This window comes from Salminus brasiliensis, chromosome 7 (assembly GCF_030463535.1).
Source record: "Salminus brasiliensis chromosome 7, fSalBra1.hap2, whole genome shotgun sequence".
NCBI classification, from domain to species: Eukaryota; Metazoa; Chordata; class Actinopteri; order Characiformes; family Bryconidae; genus Salminus; species Salminus brasiliensis.
Genome location: NC_132884.1, coordinates 25399396 through 25406089, shown reverse-complemented (window position 1 = coordinate 25406089; position 6694 = coordinate 25399396).

Below are 6694 nucleotides of genomic sequence, written 5' to 3'. Positions count from 1 at the left end.
CTTAGAAAAGGTTCTTCAGACTAACAGATATCTTTACATGCAGGGTTCTATATGGAACCAAAAGTGTTTCTTTTATGGCATCACCATTTAAAGCACCTCATCTTTGCCAAATATTAAACAAATGAAACTAAATGTAAAGAAATTCTTGCTGTATCAATTTGATATTGCTTTTAGTTCCCCATATTTAATTACATCTACCAGTTACACCTGCTTATTCTGCCTGTTTTGACAAATAAGAGTCCGGTGAATCGAATTGAAGTAGTAAAAGTTTAGATTTCACTATAATTTTCATTGAATCACCAAGCAGCCAGCTATGAATTGAGAAGAAGCCTGTCCCTGAGTCTCGTAAGCAGAGCACTCAGAAGTGCAGAGGACACCTTCACAGTAAGGCTGGACCCAACTCAGGCTATCTGTGTCCGTCACTGTTTTATCAGTGCGGAACGACATCCTCCTCTCCCTCCTCTAGCCTGATGTGATAGAGGCCAGAATGACCTCTTGGATAACTGCTTTATCACCTTCCCCTGGGAGGGAGAGAGAGAGAGGGACAGAGAGAGAGAGTGAGAATCTGATTTGCTTTGGATTGATCACTCTGTTCTCACAACAGCTCATCCCCCTCGCAGGCGTTTGTGCTGTTTTTATTGCATTATGTTGGGAAGTGCAGCGACGGACTTCACACCAGGAACTTTGTTGTGAGGGAAACGAACACTCTGGGCTTAAACAGATTTGAAAGTAATGGCTGAATGGTCTCATAACTTACTCCACATAACCAGGAAGCAATGTTTTCTTATTGTGTTATTGCGTTCCTATTGTGTCGGTTTTCATGGTGATATTCTCGCATTATCTGAACCTGTGCTTCTGACTACATCCACTATTCAAAAACAACAGGGCTTTCGGATTTATTCCATTCAAACGTGCGCACCGCTTCCACATGAATAAAATATATCCCATCTAAGGAAATACAGCAATTGTTGATGTAATGGCTGTTATTGTATTCCAGCCAATATACAAGTCAATTCACGGCAAAGGGTAAAATGCCTTTCCATGCTGAAAGTCAACTTTCCCAGTGCACTTGTACCCCCAACTAGTAATAAATAGTTGATCATTTCTTTATAACAGGATGGAAATTGTAATACAGCAGCAACACACAAGGGCAGGCTGTGCCAGCAACAAATAAATAAATAAAAAAGTGGATAAAAAAACAGGACAGGATATTTCACTTCCTTTTTAATCCGCTTGTCATTCTTGCTGCCTGCCTGTGTGTTTGGGTTGGGAGTGTAATTGGCCATGATGAGAGAGAGAGAAAGAAAGAGAGAGATATGTGGATGAAAGTGTGTCACTGCAGAAAAACGTGAGAACGAGGGAGCGAGGGAAGAGAGAAAAAAAGACAGAGCTAGAGAGAGAGAGATGCTCTCCGGGAGCATGCGAGTGGGTGTTGTGTGACAACATTTGGCAACTCTACATGATGAGCAGTGCACTTATCACTACTAATGAGCAGCGAGCGAGCAGGCAAGCGTGCGGGTGTGTGTGTATGTGTATGTGTGTGCACAAAGGGTATTCTGTCAGGTTCTGCTCTGGCTGTGTACACACTTTGGAAAGTTTGAAAGCCTATTTTCTGTGACTGATTATTTGTACCTAGGAAAACAGGTGGGAGTAAATGCTGGGACTTTTGTGATGGATTTGTGTTGAACAGTTGAAAGCTGGGCTTTTAATCACACGGGTGCACCAGAGTTCAGCTGTTCTGCAGCTCAGCGGAGAAAGTAGGGATAAACTCTGATGAGATGCAAGAGTGTGGGTGTGTTACTGTGAATCCATGGCTCAGGTTGAGGCTCGTGTGTGTGTGTGTGTGTGTGTGTGTGTGTGTGAGTTGCATGTATGTGTGTGGGAGTATGCAGGATCAAAAGCGAAGGATCAGATGCTATTTGTAGGGTAATCTTCACATTAGATTATGCTCCTATTGAGTTCAGCCCTTTACTTTGAATACACACTCTCACGCGCTGAGAGAATGAATGGCGGGTGTGTTTCAAAATGTCACAGTGCATGCTGTGAATGAGTGCAGTGAATTTCTTTCATTTTCAGCACTGCCGCCAGTATGACATGTCTAAAATGCTAGAAGGTTGGGGTCATAGGTGGAATCTCATAGACGGAGGTCTGTGAGAATCAACAGCAGTATCACGAAGATAGCCATTCCAGTCCTCAGGATGGATTTACATATAATTTATTATTGTAAGAATTAATCTATAATTCTATGAAATGAAATAATGACATTTCATTTCAAATCAAAGCTCTCAAATAAGGAGGCAATAATAGCCTCCACTCTTCTGGGAAGGCTTTACACTAGACAATGGAATATCGCTGTGAGGACTCATCCCAAAGGTATTGGATGGAGCTTCAGAGAATGCAGTTCCACTGCTCCACAACCAGGGGCGTCACTAGAGATTTATGGATGGCGGCTAAGCCTTGACTCAGGGGTCTGGAAGTATCCACTCCCAGGATAAATAAAATGATCTCCCAAAAGACATAAAATCGATCAAAGGTGGCTGTTTGCTGAAGTTGCAGGCAATGGGCCTGTCATTTATTTAGTAATGCCGGCATTACACCAAACAACTTGTCAAGCGTCAATTTCACTGCAGACAAATTTTCAAATGTCAGGATAATATCAAAGTCTTGCTAGCTGCAGTTTTTTTTCTCATCTTAACAATTTTATAAAATTTAATAAAACGTTTTTGCAAATTGTGATGTGGATATTGTAAATACCCTTTAGGCGAACTCTTTCCAGCACCAATCAAGAAGCACTTTGCTGTCCCTGTGCTTTTGGGTTTGTTTGTCTTTTTTCAAACCAACTACTGCACACACACACACACATACAGTCAGCTGTGGCCACAAGCTGTTTCTGTTCTGCTTCATTGTTCAGTAGTCCTTGCAAACCCTAAAAGATTCTCAGTCTTTACAAAATCATCTCAGAGTAATGACAGATTGCTTTTAGACATGAGAGTGTCAGATTTTAGTCTTTCAAACGTGTTTTTAATTAATTTTCAACAAATAATCAACTAATAATAATATCCAACATGTAGCGACTAATTAACTTATGCTAACCAGACACTGGAAAAATTTTAATATGTAATGATGAATATATAATAATACTATATAATAATACTCATTACTGGCTGCTTCAGAGAATCTTATTGTGTTAGCAATTTTCTTTTGAACTTAATAATCAGAAAGGGTGTCTCAGTACTTTTTAATGTGTATTTACTTAGTGATCATCTGCAAAAGCAGAGATAAATAGAGAATATTAAAACTATGGCTGATTCTCAGCCTTCGTTTTGTCTGCACTTGCTTTCTTGTGGATGTGTGAAGTCTAGCCAAGTACAGTCCAAATGCCCAGATGTGTTCCTGCTCCACCAGTGTTCTCGAGGATGCATTAAGAAGTGATTTTGTGGATTTGGGTCAATCCAGTTGCCCAGAAAGCATTTTGCAACACGTTGCAGATTAAACATACAGCGACCTCAGGAATTCCTTTGGAATTTGTATTGAGAAATGGGTCATATCCAAGTCAAAGGCCAATTCTCAATCTGTGTTCCTGTGTGTACTTCCTGTGGACTTGTGAAAGTCGTCAGTTGCAGCCCAAGATCTGTTCCATTCAAAAGCACACAACTAGCCAAGTACAGTGACTTGTGTGGACTTTTCCCAGAATGCATTACGTACCACGCTGCTGTTCCAATTACAAAATGACCATACAGTGTTCATACAGTACTCCTCCCATCCTCTGGAGTTTGTACTGGCGAGTCGAACATGCCTGTCAGTACTACAAAGTATGCCAGTTCTAGACACACTTTGTATTGAGAACCTTCCAAAGTCTTGTCTTTTCCTCCTGCTTCTAGTCTTTAGCCCCACCCTCTCGTCATTACCCCCAGGAGTTTCTTGTTTAGGATCAGTGTTGTGTACCCCTGTGTTTTCCTTTGTTCTTGGCCATGCATTGTTTGTTTCTTACCTGGACTGTGCTGCTCTCTGCAACACACTTTATGGACTTCATGGAAACAGAAGACTCAAAGCTTGCTAGTACCCACCTATGACAAAGAACAACCTATTCATTTTATGTAAACACTGCTGGATTTTTAATATTCTTTGTAGCTTAAATGCACTGATGTGCCCATAAATATGACAGTAGTGCCAAGATGACTGATATTATGAAGCATTTATCTATTTTTAATGGTTCATTTATATCCCAATTCCCTGATCTTATATCTTTCAGTCAACAGATTGTAAACGATGACACTGAACTCGATAAATATAAGCAATGCAAATGATCATAACTATTATCATTTACTCTTTTAAATGAAGAATTAAAAAGTGCATTAAGTGTTCATTACTAGTCATATAACTAAACTGAATTAGTACCTCATTTTCCATGATTCAACTACACCCAACACAGATTTAATGACATTGGCTGTCATGTTTGCAGCTGCTGATGTCAGTATGTGCATATATATACTAGGTCATGGCACCAATTCAAAAAGCCCCAGTGTTTTCTTTGTGCCAGACGAATCGCACCTTGGTTCTGTTCCTCGCTGGGAGGACATATGCTCGTGAAATGATAGTGGTGTAGCGGTGCGGCTGCATTGCTTTTTCACTAGATATGTGTAAATGACTTCATTAAGTGTATTTAGCTCACTTTGCCGCTGTTCAATTTTCAGAGAGAAGGAGGCTTTTTTATGATTATGAGGTTACAATTCAATTGTGTGCGTTGACGTCTCTGCTGTTGCATGTGGTGAAAGGTAGCATGAGCAAGAGTGACCTGGCACGGTTTCAAAGCAACAGGCTCTGTGTCCATGGCTGGAGTCCAAGCAGAGAAAGCTGTCCTGCTCACCATGCTCTTTGCATGGCCTCTACACTAAACTTCCTCTCTCTCACTTCTGTCCTTCATACCCTCCTCTTTTTTTTCAGCCTTCTGCCTCGCAATGACTTCACCGGCAGTCTGTGGCCATCCCCTTTCATTGGCTGGCCCCAGGGGCATTCCAGCTTGGCAGCAGTCCTCTGTCTTTCTGTATAGCTCTCCATTAAATTCATTGCTTCCTATAATCTTTATTTTGGTTGGGTAACAGTTCTTTATGAGGGACGCAGTGGGCAGAAGGTGACCGCTCTTGCTGAGCCTTTTTGTGTCTCCTTTCCTCTTTTGTTCCTATTTTATTCCTCTCTCTCTCTCTCTCTGTGGATGCTTTTCTATAGAAATGTTAAGATTGGCAATGCTATGCTTTGTCTTTTTGTATGTTAAGTAGATGAGGCTGTCCGTCCATCCATCCATCCATCTATCCATCCATCCATCTTTTTCACACTGTGCATACTTCATATGCAAAACACACACTTTTTTGCTGCGTAGCACACCAGTTTCTGTGTAGCACACCTCTAAGAAAGCAGAATGTGATTTTCCAACATTGCCTATACTCCGAATTAGACCATTCTGCAGAACATGCTCATGGAATTAACCTCTTAAACCCTCAGGAATCTGTATTCGACTGAAACATCAATTCTGCGCTCTCAACTCTCACTTCTATGCAACTACATGTTAGTGTCATAGTGTCAAGGAACCTCAGTGAATGATTGTAGCCTTAGAGAACCAAATGAGGTTTGTGATTGTGAAGAACCTTACACAATCAAAACAAAGAAGCCTAAAAACCTCCAAATAAGGGTAATGGTCCTAGGAAGAACCCTTAAATTGGTTCTTCTTGGTCTGTATTTAAACCTTTAAATGGTTCTTTCCATCATGAAATCTCCTAATCTTTTGGAAACCAAACATGGTTCTTCTATGGTATCACTCGAAGAATCCTTTGCAGTGTAAAACTATATGTATGGTTTGGAGCAGTGACTTCTTTCCACTCTGTCGCTGAGACTGTTATCCAAGCTTTTATTACATCTAGGCTTGACTACTGTAATTCTCTTCTCTTTGGGCTTCCAGCCTGTGGGCTGAAGACGCTGCAGTATGTCCAGAATGCAGCAGTCGGTTCTTACACACAACAGACTACAGGAACATACAGTTCCTGATCAGAAATACTTCCACTTGCTCCCTGTCTATGTCTACATGCATTACTGTGTTTTATTAAATTATATTAAAGTCCCTGCACAGTTGGACACCTTTTAACCTTGTGGATAGTCTTCATATGTATACACCTAGATTTTACTCTTGCCATGCCTTGTTTCCACAAACCCTATGATATATATTTTTTATTCAGAAAGCAATGAGGCAGTTTTATGTAAGGTCATAAATATTACATTTATAAGCCTATATCTGTGTGTCTTCACAATGCAAATAAAAAAAAAACCCTGTGGTTTTATTATGGTTTCAACAAAAAGTGTTGGTGTTTTCAGTGAATATACCCAGAACCTGACAATCCCAGCAAAATCCATTTTAAAGAGTGTGATTGTGGATCAAAAGGGCCTGTTTGCAGTGAATTACAGAGGGTTAAAATACCCAGTGGACATCTTTAAAATAGTCAAAGATTGTGTGGATTTCTGGCTCTATGTAGACATGATAAATAACACAGGCTTAAGGCTTTACATTAAAGCCCTAAGGACACTGAGATTTAAAGGGTTCTATATATGATGCAACACTTCAGTAGTTTTCTTACAGGGGAATGTAAGCAGGGCAAAACAGTTCGGCAAATGCAATGAAGATTTCTATCAATTTAGAAAGCTTTGC